Source organism: Lygodium microphyllum, chromosome 10 (assembly GCF_053477565.2).
Source record: "Lygodium microphyllum isolate KBCC chromosome 10, Lygodium_microphyllum_v1.1.10, whole genome shotgun sequence".
NCBI classification, from domain to species: domain Eukaryota; kingdom Viridiplantae; phylum Streptophyta; class Polypodiopsida; order Schizaeales; family Lygodiaceae; genus Lygodium; species Lygodium microphyllum.
This window is the reverse complement of record NC_141144.1, coordinates 42,337,935-42,356,771: the sequence shown is the minus strand read 5'-3', so window position 1 is coordinate 42,356,771 and position 18,837 is coordinate 42,337,935. Positions and strand designations below refer to the sequence as shown.

Sequence of the window (18,837 nt, the reverse complement as noted above, 5' to 3'; positions counted from 1 at the left end):
ACAAAGTTATGTTTTTGGAAAAGACAGCAGCCATACGAATATTTGGTTATGGTCCCAGCTTCTCTGCCTCCAGGGATGGATACTTCCTAGCATACTCATCTTATGTTTTAGCAGCAAACAAAACAGATATCAAATCCATAGCTGGATACAAGAGAAGAAAGTTTTTACATTATAGAGGAAAAATGCCTGAGGAGGATGAGGATGTAAAGGCTCTTAAAAGCTAGCCATGTATATAATATTTTGAAAATAGTACTGATATTTTAGATTCCACTGCATTTATTGTGTTCTCGATCTTTGAAGTTGTCTTCGAAAAAACCAATTGAATAACTCCTCAAGGGCATTGGTTTTTATTGCTCCTCCTCCATGTTTGGTGCTTCGAAAGAAACACATACATACTTGGTAGTGAGATTTCTTCATACCTTGGCTACTGTAAGTTGCTAGGGGTCCTTGCTCTTCCACAAAATAAGGCCCATGAACAAGAAGAATATGCTGTGACAACCCAACAAGAAATAATTAGTTTAAATCATTAAACCTTGTTTTCAAAGAAGAAAGATTCAAATTTATGTCTATCTTACAAAGTAGAAAGTAATATCCTTTTCTCCCCAAGCTTCCTTAATTGCTTGAACAAGATCCACAATTGAACGTTTGTACTCTTCTGAATAGTTAGATATTATCTTTTTTTTCCTGAGCACGATATTAGTGAGTTTGGGAATCTCCCAATTCCCATTTTTTGAATACTAAAAAGATGGCACCCGGATAGCATGCCCATAAGTTTCTCAAAACCCTATGATGTGACCTAGCATTGGAAAGCACTTGAAAAATGGAATCTATTGAGATATAGAGCGCTCAATTTGGAGTTATAGTGTTCAAGTTATGACAAATCCAAAGATTTGACCACGTGTCCCAAACTTAGGGGAAATTCCCATATTCCCCAATATGGTTTTCCTGAGCATTTTTAAAAATATGTCAAGGTGTCTCCAAACCTCCATTCATAGGAATGCAATTCGTGGTGTGCTAGCCACATTTGTTGTGATTGCACACAACTCTCTCCAACACTCCCACAATACATTCATTTGTTTACTAGTATGATTTCTTAGAAATCGTCTAGCTTTTGCACCTCCCATAGAGACGTCTGCTAAGACCTCTCTTGTTTTCCCTGAGGCTATTGGATCCTTTCTCAGGTGAACTTGACCTCCATGAAAACCCATTTTTGATAGTAAAGCCTCACATTTATCAATGCATTCATCTGACAAAGATACTGGTTTTATTGAATATGCATAGTCAAGATGCAATCTAAGCAACTTATCAATTATTCTAATCTCTGCATGTAATGTACAAATATGAACATTCCTTAGAGAGATTGAGAGAATAGGATCCCATAAGCCATCCATGTTTTTGAACTTGCTCAAATCTACAGAATTCCCAGTCAGGGCTCTTTTTGCTAGTCGCAAAGTACTCCATTCTTTGGATCCCAAACTCTCCATGCAATAAATACAAGGATATTTTGCATTGGCCCCATTACTTAATCCAAGCATACATTTGATACTTTTTAAGTCAGTACTCATATGCCATTCAACATTAAAACTACCAACACCATTGACTATCAACATTTCACCTTCACTTTGAGACTTTATAATATCAGGAATACATATATGAGAGAATAACCATTTCAAGATTTCATGACTTTCAGTTGGTACCTGGGCCGCACCAATCCACCAAATCTCCATCTCGGATTGTATCTTAAACTGTTGTTGTTGCCCCCTACCAGTACTATAATCCAATGCCCTGTTCATGATACATATGTTGACTCTTTCTATCTTTTGTCCCTTTTGAATCTATGCTTCATCCAATTTTAGTGTGAACTTCAAAATACCACCACATTCTTGGACAGTAAATTTATACATATGGACCATTGTAATCTGAACTCTTTTAAGATCAATCCAAATATTATTAAATGTATTGTATTCAAAAAAGGCTTTTGTTTTACGTTTTTCATAGGGCATAGATCCCTCTATATAGATATACTCTCCAAAAACATCTGGAATCCTACAATTCATAGTTGTCCTAGCAATTGAAACTGCAAGAGGCCGAGGCAAACCAAATGCACTTATTCTATGACATTTAAGATTTGTAAACCACAATTTAGAGAGAGCACGATAACCTCTACGACTAATACCCATACTGTCACATGTCTCCACTATTTCATTTGGTTTAACTATTCCTTTTAAATCTTTCACTAACTCTTTCAGAGTTTGGCTACTCAAGTCTACATTTTCATGTGATTTAAGAATCCTTATAACATCCTTCTTTGTCATGGTTTCTTTAATGAGCTTAATCCTCTCATCATTCTCTCGAATATTAATACTTGAAATATTAGAGACACATCTCTTTGCAAGATTTAGTCTCCTTTTCTTCACATGACTACACAAGTCCATTATATTTTTAAGTCGTCTTTTTCTCTGTCTAAATCTTATTAGAGTTTATTTCAAGCACAATAATTTTTCTTGCAACGACTCATTAGAGTTTTCTATATTATCAACCTTGTCCATTAGCTTAGAAATAGTTTTTTGTGCCAATGTTAATGCTTCCTTCATTTCATGCATTTGTTCTCTAAATGTAAAAGATGCAGAATATAACCTTATGCAATAGCCAAGCATCCCATCACAACCATCTCCAACATACCTTATGTAGTCGTGAATATTGTAAAAAGGAGGATGTTTACCTGTAGAAGGGTCCGGAGGATAAATATTTCCATCCATCCATAAGTCTACATGCTTCTTTCCTTGTAATCACAACCAGTTAGCTTCATCCTTGTCCAACAATGCTCGATGGTGTATACTCCTCCGAGATGAATAGACAGGATCTAATTGAATAGTAAGTTTATACTTGTGTGGTGGGGCTGCGCTTGTATTGCTAGAAGAGGTACTGGTAAACATTTTGGTAGGGAATCCTAAATAGGGCAACAATATCACAGAGAAGGAAATAGAACCACAGGAAAGAGAGATGCAGAAAATGAACGTCGAGGAATAAATGAGCGATGTCTTTTGGTGCAAAAATTCAAAAATACAAGATTTTGCAATTTCCAAGAGAATAAGACTGAAAAGGTGACACTTGGTCCATTAAAGATTGATGATATTTAATACCCGACCTCTTAAATGAATCATACATTCTCTCCATAATCATGTTCAAGTAGCCAAATTTGCAGGGTTTTTCTCTTTTAAACCTCTTCTAATTAGCAACTTAATCATTTTCTTACGATTGCCGTTTTGAAACATTTTTGGCCCTAATGTCTTGTGCCATATCTTCTCACAAATTAGGGCATGGGTTACAATGAGCCAAGTTTCAAATAGGCATTCTAGTTCTACAATGTGATTTTTCCATGCTTCCTTGCCGCCCTATCTCTCTTGGATTGCTATTATCAAGCTTAGAACAAAGAACTCTACTAGTAAGATTGCTTCAATTCCATAGGTCAGCTTAAATGGTGTCTGTGTCTTATGGCCGTTTTATAGGTTGTCATGTAAGCCCATAATGCTGCCATTAACTTATTTTCCCAGTCACTATGGGAGGTAGAGACCACCTTGGTTAGGACAGTCCACTAGGATTTTATTTGTAGCTTTAGCTTTTGACCATTGGCTTGAGGGTAATATGACAAGGATTTTTTAATGGATTATTAAGAACGTGGATAACAAGTGGGCAATCATTTCATTGATGAAGCGTGTGCCTTGATCACTGACTAATTCCATGGGATATTCAAATCGTGATATCACTTGCTCCTAAAGAAATTCGGTAGTGGTTCTAGCATCATTTTTTTGAGTTGCTCAAGCTTTGGCCCACTTGGTGAGATAGCTTATAGCTATGATTATATACTTTGCTTGTGAGTATTATGCTACAGGGTTGATTGGACCAACAAAATCAATCCCCCATTTTTCAAAAGGTCGACGTGCTATTACTGGGGTCAACTCCATCTTATCCTTATGAATAGGGACTTTGGTTCTCGTTGGCACTCATCACAATGTTTCACAAACTTAGCTACATTGTGGAATAGTGTAGGCCACTACAATTGAGATTGGAGGACCTTATGTGCATAATGTCCCAATTGAAGTGTCCTCAAGCAATTTCGCTATGACCTTCTACAAGCACATCATGCATCTCATGCTCACATACACAGCTCCTCAACAGTCCATCTTGTCCTAATCTGCAGAGTTGGCTAGCAATCAATTGATAGCATCGAGTCCTTAGAATTGAGCAATTTTTACACTTTTTTTATCAAATTGAAGGGCTCTCGCTCTATATTATGCTATATTTTTCATAAATATTTAATAAAAATAAGATCGTAAAGCTGTATTTGATCATGTTGAGATGGAGTTAGAAGTAGAGAGTTGGGATATTTTAAACATGGAATTTTAGGAAGTAAAAAAGTAGTAAGTGGTAGAAGGCGAATAAGTGGAGAGATTTTTAGTGGGAGTGGTGGATATTTTGGAGACGGGAAGAAATGCATGTATAATTTAGCATGCATGCATAGAATTTGGGTTGAGAAGCCGTAGGCAAGATAAAAAATAGATCAAAGATGTGGAAGGGTGTCAGAAAGATCTAATTCAAGTTGAAAAACCTTAAATTTTGAAAAGGGGATAATCAAGAAGTTGGAGGAGGATGTCATGGAAAGAAGAATGTTGAGAAAGAAGAGAGAAAATCATTAAAAAAATGGGGTGCCATATTCAAGGAGTGTGTTGATGGATTCTATGCAACATTTGATATTATTCTCAATATCATTTGTGTTGGGGGTAAAGGCGCCTCTGCCTAGCCGCCCGTGTATTACTACACTAACAGTCACTGCCACTGCATACTGTAGGTGGCGGGCGCCCGTTATTGTCACTTTATTCTTTATTCTTTTAGTGACAGTTTGAATAAAGGAAGGCCCGGTCACACATTGTGACTATTGGAGTTCCCATTTCTAGTCTCTCCCTTTCTTCCTCTTGCTCTCCCGGTATAGCTCTCAAGTCCAACCTTCGATCTGCCACTCCCTTTCAATTGGTATCAGAGCTTTTCTTTCCGACTCTTGAGCTTGGTTCGTGGCATTCTCAGCATCTCTCTACTTGCAGTGGGTCTCCTTCCCAGCAGCCATAGCTCATTCTCTTGAGCTCCCGTCACTCCCCGGCTTCCCGAACTTCTTCCTGGCCTATTGAGGCACCATGAGGGCATTGAAATTGAGGTATTGCTTCATTATTTCAGAGTTTTACTTCAGTTCTCAGGTCTCATAGGCTGTAAACTAGTTGTGGGCAGCCATAGCTCACACCTCTTGGAGCTTCCTTCACCTAGATCTTGCTTCCAGCCTATCAAGGCTTCCTGAGGCTTGGTGTAGGCCTTCTTTGGACCTCATTTGTGCCCCCTTTGGATCCCATTGTTGACATGTGAGATAGTAGACCCTCCCAGCCAGCTCACGTTTTTTTTGCGCTTGTTTCAAAATCTAGCCCAAAAATCACTCTTTTTGTCATATCTCGGGCATTCAGAACCCGATTCAGGCAAGGTAAGTCTCTAAGTTGGGGTTTTGACACACTCCGGACGTGATGGTGATGTTGGATTTGCCAAATTTTGATGAAAAGATCTTCTGCAATAGATTTCAGGTCTGAGACAGCATGTATTTGTATGCCTATGCTTGTTTGGGCATACTACATAACCGATTTGATGCCTATCGCATCCCGATTGATTGGGGGATTGAAGCTACATGTAATGCTATGATTTTGGCCTGATTTTGGGGCTGAAAATACATAGTTTATAATAGTAAATGCATGCTGAATACTCTTGGGCTGAAGCTATCTTTCATGCTTTGACATATGCCTATTAGTTCCGGATGTATGTCTTGGGTTATGCTATGATGTATTGATCATCGAGGGACGACTTTGAGCTTGTCATTGAATCCGGATGCTTTTGGAAGCTTGAGCTTATTTCAGCCCGCACTTATTGATATTGGTATATGCTTTGACAGTGATGCTTCTTGGGTTTATGCATACCCGTTGCCTATGGCTTGATGCTCATGTCACGGTTGATTACCCTATTTATACGTTGAGTTTGAGTGCTCATTGAAGCTCCACCTTGGATGAATTTTGGATTATCTAGAGTAGTCTTGATGTTATTTGGCTTGTCAGAGTTTGGACATCCGCCTGCAACTATGCTAGATGAGGAATGGCTTGAGCTTGATGAGTTATGCAAGTCCACCATTGTATTGTCTCTCACAAAACAGGTTCACTACAATGTATTTGAGGAAGAACAGAGTGCATGGCAGTTGTGGGATAACATCAAGAATCTCTATGACAAGAAAAGTCCAGCGAGTCAAATGTATTGGCTGAAGCAGCTTATGGATCTGCGCATGAAGAAGAATGTGACTATGTCTGCTCACTTGAGCCAGTTTCATGCTATACTCAAGAACTTGACTTCGCAGGACATCACTTTTGCAGAGGATGTTACTCCTCTTTTCTTGCTTGGTACTCTTAATGAGTCATGGGATATATTCTGCACTGCATTATGTGCCTCTACTGCTACCTTGAAATTATCTGATGTTGAGAGTGCTCTTTTGCAAGAAGAGGTTAACCGTAAGAATTTGGATGCCTCTCGTGTGTCGCATGCTATGACAGTTAGAGGCAGGAATGATGGATATGGAAAGCATGGCAGTGGTAGTGGCCATGGATGGGATTCTCAAAAATCTTGGTCCAAGTCTCGTGGGAAGTCACGTAGCAAATCCCGTGGCAGGAATGCACATGTTACTTGTCACCATTGTGGGAAAAAGGGCCATATTAGGCCACAATGCCATGAATTGTGCAATGAAAGGCGCAAAGTTAAGGGGAAAGACAAAGTGCAGGATAAGTCTTTTGATCGCAGCATAGTACCTGCAAAGTCCAGTGTTAAAATTGAAGAGATCAATGTTATGCAACCTGAGGATGTTGATGATGATGATTATATCCTTGCAGTTTCTTCTAGTGCTTTGCAGATGATAGAGATACATTCTATGTATGTACAATGTTGGTTCTTGGACTCAGCTGCATCCTTTCATGTGACACCTTGTGGAGAGTGGTTTCATTCATACCGTACTGTTTCGGGTACTGTGTGCTTGGGTGATGACAGCTCTCTTGATATTGTGGGCATTGGTGATATTAGGCTACACTTTCCTTCTGGTAGCAATTTTGTTATGCAGGATGTACGTCATGTACCTACTTTGACATGCAGTCTTATATCAAATGGACAGTTTGATGACGCAGGATATCATGTATGTTTTGGAGACTCTGCATGGAAGATCACTCGTGGCAGACTTGTGATTGCGAGAGGTGCCAAGGCTGGCAGTCTCTACCCCTTGATTGTATCAGCTTCTTTCCTTGATCATGTTTTGTATGTGGGTTCTATCCCACATGTATCTCTTTGGCATGCCTGTTTGGGCCATATGTCTTTGAAGGGAATGAAAATGCTTTCTAGTTTGCAGTACTTACCACCCCTTGATTATGCATGTTTTGATTCATGTGAGCATTGTCTTTATGGCAGGCAGACTAGGTCTATGTATAAGAAGTCTGATAGGCCACGCATGAGTTAGCCCTTGGCATTGGTACATTCGGATGTCTGTGGGCCCATGCCTTGTCAGTCTATGGGTGGTGCAAAGTATTTTGTTACGTTCATAGATGATTTTTCATGGAAAGTTTGGGCTTATCCCATTAATCTAAAATCCGATGTCTTGGCTGTGTTTCAGAGATGGCTTGCATTGGTTGAGAACCAGTCTGGATATATGCTAAAATGCCTAAGGACAGATAATGGGGGTGAGTATGTCTCACGTGCTTTTGAGCAATTATGTGATGAGAGGGGTATTAAGCGTCAGTTGACTGCCCCCTACACCCCCCCAGAATAGTTTGGTTGAGCGGATGAATAGAACCATCCAGGAGCGTGTACACAGTATGCTTAGTCATGCAGGCCTACCATAGAGCTTTTGGGCTGAGGCAATTAGTACAGCTGTGCATGTCATAAACAGATCACCTTCTAGTGGTTTGGATTTCCAGGTTGTAGAGGAGGTATAGACTCGAAACCCCCCCTCTTATGCGCATCTCTGTGTCTTTGGATGTGAGGCATTTGCCATGTGCCCAAGAACAAGAGAAGTAAGCTGGATCCCAAGAGTGTCAAATGCATATTCCTTGGTTATGGGGATGCAGGTGAGATGGGTTACCATCTCTGGAATCCGCAGGCGCAGAAAGTCATCCGCAGTCATGATGTAGTCTTCCATGAAGACAAAATGCATAGGCAGCCTGAGAGAGTTGTTGAGATCTGTAGGGTCATATTTCAAGAGGAGTCGAGAGCTCCCACATAGCCAATTGGACAGCCTACAAAACTGCAGCAGATGCTCATGGTCAGGGTATTGGACATGTAGCTGGGCAGGTAGCAGAGCCTGCCATGAGATGGTCTACTAGAGACAAACGTCCACCTGATAGATTTCAGCCCTCGATGCATTATGTCTTGGTTATAGATGCAGGAGAGCCTTTCACCTATGATGAGGCTATGCGCAGGGGTGATAGTCACTCCTAGGAGAGGGCTATGCAGTCTGAGATAGACTCCCTGCATAAGAATGACACTTGGGATTTGGTCTTTGCCATGCAAGTGGGTGTACAAGCTAAAAAATACCCCTAGACACCCCAAGTCGGCACACAAGGCTAGATTGGTAGCAAAGGGTTTTAAGCAAGAGCATGGTGTGGACTTTGATGAGGTCTTTTCTCCTGTGGTTAAGATAGCCACCCTGTGCTTAGTTTTGGCTTTGGTTGCTCAGCTTGACTTGGATTTATACCAGATGGATGTCAAGATGGCTTTCTTACATGGGGACTTGCATGATGAGATTTATATGGAGCAACCTAAGGGCTTTGCAGAACCTGGCAGGGAGCACCTAGTGTGCAAATTGAAGAAAAGTCTTTATGGCTTGAAACAGGCACCTAGGGAGTGGTATCATAAGTTTGATGCCTTTATGTAGTCACAAGGTTACAGCCGGAGTGCTATGGATCCGTGTCTTTACACGAAGAAAGCTCGTGATGGTTCTTTATTGATTTTGGTACTATATGTGGATGATATGTTGATAGCAGGGAAAGCTCATGATGAGCTAGATGCTCTTAAGGCTCGGCTCAAGAAGAGCTTTAAGATGAAAGATCTAGGACAGGCCGCTCATATACTTGGTATGCGCATTACACGCGACAGGTATCAGGGACTCCTCTACTTGTCACAGAGGGAGTGCATTCATAAAGTCCTTAAGCGCTTCCGCATGCAAGACGTAAAGCCTATCGGCTGTCCATTGCCTTCTTATGTGAAGGTATCACAAGCTGATTGTCCACAAACAGAAGAGCAGAAGGCCGAGATGGCCAGGATTCCCTATGCATCCGCAGTGGGCAGTCTTATGTATGCCATGATAGCCACTCATCCAGATATTACCTTTACAGTTGGTGTTGTGGCACACTATATGGCTACACTTGGCAAGAAGCATTGGGATGCCATGAAGGGTATCATGAGGTACCTGAAGGGCACTGCAGATATGTGCATATGCTCTGGTAGCCAGGATACAGGAGTCGTGGGGTACATTGAATCTGATTATGCAGGACATGTAGATAGTAGGAAGTCCACTTCCAGCTATGTATTCATCTATGCTGGAGGTGCTGTTTCTTGGATGTCCAGGGTGCAGAAATACACGGCCCTTTCTACTACAGAGGCCGAGTATGTTTCAGCCACTAAGGCTTGTAAGGAGGCCATTTGGTTGGGTCGTTTAGTTGCTGACCTTGGTATTGATGCTATCCCTACATTGCATTCGAATTCTATGAGTGCTATTCAGTTAGCCAAGAATTCGGTCTTCCATGTGAAGATGAAACACATTGAGATGAGGTATCACTTCATACGTGGGGTCATTGAGGACAAGTCTGTTGATCTTGTCAAGATCTCGACTGACCAGAATCCTGCAGATATGCTCACGAAAAGCCTCTCTACAATGCACTTTGCCTTCCTCAAGAGGTTGATGGGTGTGGGATGAGATTATGTCTTTCCTCATCCTGTTGTACATGTGTACATGTTGTACTGTCTTTTTTCTTTTTCTTTTCACTCCTCACTAGGGCAGATTCCCCTTTAAGTGGGAGGTTGTTGGGGGTAAAGGCGCCTCTGCCTAGCGGCCCGTGTATTACTATACTAATAGTCACCGCCACTGCACACTGCAGGTGGCGGGCGCCCGTCACCATCACTTTATTCTTTATTCTTTTAGTGACAGTTTGAATAAAGGAAGGCCCGATCACACATTGTGACTGTTAGAGTTCCCATTTCTAGTCTCTCCCTTTCTTGCTCTTGCTCTCCCGCAATAGCTCTCGAGTCCAACCTTGGATCCGTCGCTCCCCTTCAATTTGGTTGCAAACAATCACTTCTATCATCTCATTCCTCATCATTCGGTTCTTGATGGCTATTCTTTGGTGTAGGGAGATAGAATTACAACAAGATTAAGAGAGAATTAGAGGATATTAGTAAGAAATGAGAGAGATTAGAAGACTTGGAGATTGTTGAGCGTAAAGGGAGAGGAGAGCAAGCACCATCATCATCAAATACGATCGAAGTTCTTCCTTTTCTTCATTAATCAAGTATGCCAATTTCTATTTAAAATTGAAGAAAAATACATAGTTTGAATAGATTTGACATTGAATGTATTGAACTTATGATCTCTAAGTTTTGAAATTGATGGAAAAGAATTAAATTCTTGCATTGTATGAATTGAAATTATAAGAAAATGATGAAAAATAAGCTAAAATTTATATTTTTAAGCCCTAACTAGGGAATATCAAGATTTCTAAGTAGTATCAATGGAAAGTGAGTTGAAGCAGAGTAAAAAATAAACTTAGGGATGAAATTTTATTCTCTGAAAATAAATATATTAAGAGATTATAAGCATTTTAGTGATAAAAATTTATAAATTTTAATTTTAATTAGGGATAATTAAGAGTATTAATGAAAAATTAAAGGTGAAACATAAAAATAAAGTACATTTATTATAAAGAGTATTTGGTTAAGAGAGTTTAAGGTTTTATGTCTGAACATAATTATTATAAATATTTTTTGAGAAAAAAGTAAAAAAATCAATTTACCTAGATAAAGAAAGAATTTGTGGAAAGAATGAAAAGAGACTCGAGTATATTTCTTATTCAAAGTTTGATGCTAAAATTTCATGGTTAATGGAATCCATTTATGAATACTTTCTTTGTAAAATAATGTTTAGGATGGAAGTAATGACCCATATATATTAGTGATTTTACTTGAGTATTAACAGAGATTAGCAATGAATTAAGAGTTTTTCAATAAGTACTTTCGCTGATGTAAATGTGAAACAAATGGGGTTTGATATGTTAGGGGTTTTAGTTCAAAAATGAGGGTTGAATAGTAACATTTAAAAGATTACAAGTAACTTGAATGAGACTATTGGGCGAGATGATAGTTGGACTACATAAGGAAAAGTTATGATGTCTTTTATATTATTAATTCGGGGTTAAAAAGAGTGTATAAATCCACTTCCAATCCTTAATTAACATAATGGCTTTACACATAGTCATCTTGCCTATTTATCTGGGAGTCTCTTAGGGGGCCATCAACCATATGAATGTTGTGAGTCATAATACTCGAATCTATTCCTTTCAGCTCTTCTAAGGACCAAGCGAATGCATCTACATACTCTCATAAGAGATTAATGAGATTGTGCTCCTCTTGCTCAGTTAAGTTGTCAACTATGTACACGAGTCAAGGCTTGTTCCTTTCACTTGCCATGTTAACCTCCTTAACTTTAGTAGGTCCTTCAATGGGTTTACTGACTTGTCCTACTCATTTGGCTCCTACTAACACTACTATGCACTTGCCCTTCTTATGCTTAGTGAAGTGTTTGGATAAGTCATGTGGTTTCTTTTGTCATCCAGCTGCTACCGAGGATTTGGGTTGTTTCCATCTCTCTTCCTTGAGCCTCTTTGCACCTCAAATGGACCGAGAGGTCCCCTTTGGTGTGTTTGGTCCTAGGTGGTCATAGGATTTTTGGATCACTCTTAGAGCTGACTTTTGACTTAGAGTTAAACTCATAACCTTCATTGGAAGAAGGAGTTTTCCCTGGTAATCATAGCTTTGAGACTGATTCCACTCTAAGCAGTGGTGTGGCACCTGATTGAACTAATTGAGCTCGCTCATAGTCCACTACGTCCATGTGCTCTAACTAGGTACGATCACACAAAGCATTGGCCTCTCGAAGTTTAGAGTCTTCTCTTAACTGCTCAATCACTCATCCATCTACATCATACTCTATGGTCTCGACTTCTTCCTCACTTTCCTCACCATTGGAACAACAATCTTCATACTCACCATCTAAATTCTCATACTCAGACTGTTCATCATTCCCATGGCTCATGTTCCTAGGACTTTTCTCATCTGCAATGAGAGCCCAATTTTACAATAGATTTAGGTCGTGCACCTTAATCCATTGCCACTTTGGATTCTCCACGAGATCCTTGAGAGATTTAAAGTTTGCAAATGGGTCACAACCTAGCTCTCTCGTCAGGTACTTAAGAATTCTATGGAGTTTGAGTTTATTAGTTAGCACACGGTACATAACAAGCATTGCTCAATTGCTGGACCTCCTGGCCATCATGCAAAGAGGTATTGATGATGTAGCATCATTCTCACGTAAATAAAAAACTGTGACTTTGTTGGTTTTAGTAGTTTCTTCTATAGCTTGTTGCCTATAGTCGTCCTCATCATCTGAGAATGGCAAGTTGATGGTTGCTAATACGTGCATCCAATCACACTCCTCCTCGGGGAAAGGAATATACTTAGTTAAGGGTTCGTGCTCATGATTTCCTTGTGAGTCACCCTTTAGTATTGCAGAGATAGCCTCAAGGTTAACTTGTGAGGTTTTCCAAGTATCCATCTCTACTCGAATAGCTTCTGCTCTGATGCCCAAGAATATCAGGACATTGCCCCAATCCTCTATCACTCGAGCATTTCTCATCCATGGCCTACCTAATAGAATATCATATTCCATTCCCTTCATGACTATGAAGTTAACCAAGAATTAGATTCCTGCTATCTTTAGAGGCAATATTTTAGCACTCCGAATGGTTTGACTTACATTACATTAGCTAGTGTAACATTAAACCGTGTAGTTTCTACTGGTGGATTTTCCCAAGCTTATAGAATTACGTGGCTAAGCACACTAACCCTTTCTCTATGTCCAAATTTCCTTTCCATGTGGCATCACCTAATGAAACATGTAAGATTGCATGCATTTTCACACCCTTCCAAAAGGCATTCACTTGTAGGGATCTAGATAATGGGTTCAAGGTTAAGCTTGGTATATGCATCTCTGCATCATGGTTTGGTAAGTCAATCACTCCATGTCCATCGGTTCTTTCTACCACTACTTCAACACTTGCCATAGCATGGGTTTTTGCCTAAGAAATTCTCCTAATGGCAAGGTTACAGGAGTTGATATCAGTGTCATGAGCAAATTGCCAATCTTTTCCTTTTCCTCTAACTCTAGGTCTTTCTACCAATGCTCTTGGGCAATTTGTCTATCTGTGGCATCTAGATTGAGCTCTTTGTTTTAGATTCCATTGATAAATATGGTGGAGATTGTTCTCTCTTTGGGTCACTTCGTTGCTGGAATTCTCTTGTAAAGACTTCTCATGTGAGTAACATAGTCTTGGATTTTCTCCTTGTCATTTTGGCTAACATTCATCAATCTGACAATGAGGTTGCTAAGTATCTGGCCTCAAAAAATCTTTTAATGAAAATATCCTTTGGGTTATTTAAGTTCTTGCACTCAATGTTGTCTAGGCTAGTAAACCAAGTTCGTCCCTTATCCCCTAGGTAGAGTCCAAAAGCTTGAGCACACTGAGCGGGGTCCATGAGGCTATTTACCTCACATACCTCCTTAAACTACTCAATGAAGTTGTAAGGAGGATTGTTACCTATCTAATAGTTCTCAAGTTGCTTTGCAACTATAGGTATCTTGGTTTGGCTTCTAGCATTTGGGGCGATTGAAGCAATAAAGTTGCTAGGGATGCTCTACGATAGTATTATCTAATAGTTGTTGTTGGGGGTAAAGGCGCCTTTGCTTAGCTGCCTGTGTATTACTACACTGATAGTACCCGCCATTGCATACTGCAGGTGGTGGGTGCTTGTCACCTCACCTTATTATTTATTCTTTTAGTGACAGTTTGATTAAAGGAAGGCCCGATCACACATTGTGACTGTTGGAGTTCCCATTTGGTCTCTCTCTTTCTTGCTCTTGCTCTCCCACCATAGCTCTTCCAAACAAGCTTCAATCCTTCTCACCTTTCAATTGGTATTAGAGCATGGTTGCTCAATCATTTCAACTTGGTTCATGACTCCTTTAGCTTCCTATCGATTACCTACACTCATCGGGTCTCCTTTCTGCCACCCATAGCCGACTCTCCCAAGCTCCCGTCACTCCCCGACTTCTCGAGCACCTACCCGGCCCATTTGGGCACTCTCAAGGCACTCCTTCAGAGGTATTGGAGCTCTCTTTTGTTATTTTACTTCAATCCGTAGGTTTTGCGAACCAGGGCAACCATGTCCTCTTGTTTCTTGTGATGCCTACTCTTTACCGATGACTTTGCCCTTCAACAAGCTCCTGGGGGTCCTTGACTACTCCCCCAACCTTTCCTTGACCTTGCCCAACCCTTCCACAAGCCCCATATCATTTTGGGCTAGCTTGAAAACCTATAAAAATTTTCGTTTTTTACTTCAGCCCTCCCTTGGCACTCATTGGCAACTTGAAAACACTTCATTTAGCACTTGGGAACACCCCCTTGATGTTCGACATTGGTGGTTATCATTGGCATTGATTTGTGGACCAATTTACCTCAATCTAGGACTATTTTCCACAGTCCACAAGCAGCCATAAACAATGTTACATCAACACTTTATGCTTATTCTTGGTTGGCATTGGGATTGGTTGCTCGGTTGGTTTGAATGCATCCCGGATGCTAGGAATTGTATACCTATGATGTGAGATGCTTTTGGGGCTGAATTTACACAGTCATTGATTGTTTTACATAGTCCATGGGCAACCCAAAACAGGGTAGCCCTCTGTCATTACACTTTATGCTCATGCTAAATAGTCATTTGATGCCCGATTATGCCTGGTTGGTACCTATACATATGGGAAAGTATGCCTATGGTTTGTCTATGGATTTGAGCTTGGATTGAGCTGCTTTTTGCTTAGTTTTGGATTTTTATTTACTATTGGAATATTCAGGGTTGAAGCTCTTTTGCTTATGTTTCAATATACCTATTGCATTCGGGCTTTGTCTTGGATGTATACATTGATGTAGTGGCTCTCGAGGATCGACATAGAGCTTGATTTGCTCTCAAATCATTGATTGAGCTTGAGCTCACCTTGCATAGCATTTGGATCTTCATCTTTGCTATACTTATGGCATGTACTTTGCTTATGTCTGACTAGTCTTGACATGCTTGGCCTATGCAACTACTACATGCCTGTTACATTGTTTGGAGTTGGATGCTACTGAGCCTTGCTTTGCCTTGACATTTGATTGCTTGGATCTTACTTTGGCTATTTCTCAGCTTTCCAGAGTTACAGTTTGGATGCACTTGATGTCTATGGATACTATGGCTGATTTGGGCTTTGCACTCCCTGAGCATACACATCTTTGTGTCAGGTCTTGCCAATGTTGTGTACACTTTGCCCTATTACACAGGGGGTGTGCCAGCTTACTAACATATTCATTTGACACGTTTGGGTGTTTGCTCGATGTCCATATGACTGTCACGTGCTAATTTATGCTTGCTTGATGCTGGTTATGATTTGACAGTCAGTGGTTGACTTGGTGCATTCATTTTGCCTACAGTTTGCTCTCATTGTACCTAGTTGTACTTTATTACAACAAGCAATTATGCATGGACTGACATGGAATTTTCATGCCAAATCACCCTAATTTTATGTATGTTTGATGGTACTTGGTGGGCAACATCAATAGCTATCAGTTTGTGGTCATTTTGCCTTGGTTTTGGTGGTATTTTGGCTATTTACAGCAGAAAATAGCAAGCAGTTTTGAACCATATGCACCAATTTGGACTGTAGTATAACATCTTCTTCCATTGACAGTGCTATCTTCAATATCACTAAGCATGATGGTACAAATTATGCCTATTGGAAGAGCCAAATTTTTTAGGTATTAGTGTAAAAATCACAGATAAACCCACTAAGGATGCATGGCGAGCAGCCTGAAACTATGACTAATGACGAATGGGATGAGCTTGATGAGTTATGCAAGTCCACCCTCATCTTGTCTCTCACTGAACAGGTGCATTACAATGTGGTTGAGGAAGCATAGAGTGCTTGGAAGATTTGGGATAAAATTAAGAACCTCTATGACAAGAAAAGTCTAGCAATTCAGATATATTGGCTAAAGCATCTTATGGACCTGTGCATGAAGGAGAATATGACAATGTCTGCTCGTTTGAGCCAGTTCCATGCTATTCTCAAGAACTTGACTTCGCAAGTCATTACCTTTAATGATGAGGCTACATCATTGTTTTTTCTTGGGACTCTGAGTGAGTCATGGGATGTATTTTGCACTGCCTTATGTGCTCCTACTACTATTTTGAAATTGCCTGATATAGAGAGTGCTCTTTTGTAAGAAGAGATCAATCGTAAAATCTTGGATGCCTCTCGTGTGTCACACACTTTGACTGTTAGAGGCAGATATGGTAATGAAAAGAATGACCATGGATATGGATGTGACAAAGACTCGCAGAAGTCTAGGTCTAAGTCGTGTGGTAAGTCGCGTAGCAAGTCTCGTGGGAGAAATGCTAATGTGACATGTCATCATTGCGGCCAAGAAGGGTCATATATGCCCACAATGTCATGAGTTGCGCGATGAGAAGCGCAAAAAGGGAAGGGGAAAGACAAAGAACTTGAAAAGTTCTCTGATTGCAACATGGTACCTGGGAAATCCAGTGTGAAAATAGAGGAGATAAATGGCATGCGGATTGATGACTCAGATGGAGAGTACATACTTGTAGCTAGTTCTTGTGATGCTATGCCGTTGACCAAGGTTCACTCTATGTAGGCAGGGTACTAACTTTTGGATTCTGGTGCTTCATTTCATATTACACCATGCCGTGTGTGGTTCCATTCCTATTGCACTATCTCTGGTTCAGTTCACTTGGGTGATGATAGGTCACTTGCTATTGTTGGCATTGGGGATGTACGACTGCAGTTCTCTACTGGTAGTACTTTTCTGTTACACGATGTATGTCATGTACCTATGCTTACATGCAGTCTTATGTCTGCAAGGTAGCTTGATGATGATGGATTTTATGTTTCATTTGGGGATTCTGCTTGGAAGATCACACATGGTAGACTTGTGCTTGCTATAGGTACCAAGGTTGGCAGCCTCTATCCTCTTGTAGTTGATGGATCCTCTATTGACCATGTTTTGTTAGTGGTTTCCATCCCACATATATCTCTTTGGCATGCTCGTTTGGGCCATATGTCCTTGAAGGGAATGAAAATTCTTTTTGGTTTGCAGTACTTACCACCCCTTGACTATGCATGTTTTGATTCATGTGAGCATTGTCTTTATGGCAGATAGACTAGGAATACGCATAAGAAGTCTGGTAGGATACACATGAGTGAGACCCTGGCATTGGTACATTTGGATGTATGTGGGCCCATGCCTTGTCAGTCTATGGGTGGTGCAAAGTATTTTGTGATGTTCATTGACGATTTTTAACGTAAAGTCTGGGCTTACCCCATTAAGCTTAAGTCAAATGTCTTGGTTGTATTTTAGAGATGGCTTGCATTGGTTGAGAACCAGATAGGACATAGGCTGAAATACCTTAGGACTGACAATAGGGGAGAATATGTGTCACGTTCTTTTGAGTAGCTATGTGATGAGAGGGGTATTAAGTGTCAATTAACTACCCCCTATACCCCACCCCAAAATGTTTTGGCTGAGCTGATGAATAGAACCATCCAGGAGCGTGTACACAGTATGCTTAGCCATGCAAGCCTACCACAGAGCTTTTCGGCTGAGGCAGTGAGTACAGCTGTGCATGTCATCAGTAGATCACCTTCCAGTGGTTTGGATTTCTAGGTTGCAAAGGAGGTATGGACTGGGAAACCTCTGTCTTATGTGCATCTATATGTCTTTGGATGTGAGGCATTCTGCCATGTGTCCAAGGACAAGCAGACTAAGTTGGATCCAAAGAGTGTCAAATGCATTTTCCTTGGCTATGGAGATGCAAGCAAGATGGGTTACCGCCTCTGGGATCCACAAGCGCAAAAAGTCATCCGCAGCCATGATGTAGTCTTCCATGAAGACAAGATGCATAGGCAGCCTGAGAATGTGATAGAGATACGCATGGTTATATTCTAGGGGGAGCCACGTGCTCCTGCACAGCCAGTTGGAGAGCCTGCAATAGCAATTCGTACACATGGCCAGGGTGTTGGACAGGATGCTAGACATGCAACAGAGTCTGCAGTGAGACAGTTTACTAGAGCTAAACGTCCACCTAATAGATTTGAGCCCTCAATGCATTATGTATTGGTTACAAATGCAAGAGATCCTCTCACCTATGATGAGGCTATGCGCAGGGGTGACAATCACTCCTAGGGGAGAGGGCTATGTAGTCTGAGATGGACTCCCTACATAAGAATATGACTTGGGATTTGGTTGCATTGCCTAATAGCAAGAAGACTTTGCCATGCAAATGGGTGTACAATCTGAAAAGTATCCATGGACACCCCAAGCCGGCTTATAAGGCAAGACC

The 18,837-nt window shown here is 40.7% G+C and overlaps 1 pseudogene; it reads right to left on the bottom strand.

Annotated features, from left to right (window-relative positions):
- Positions 1 to 276: 276 nt before the first annotated feature.
- On the bottom strand, positions 277 to 12,421 carry LOC148029934 (uncharacterized; annotated as a pseudogene).
- Positions 12,422 to 18,837: the final 6,416 nt, after the last annotated feature.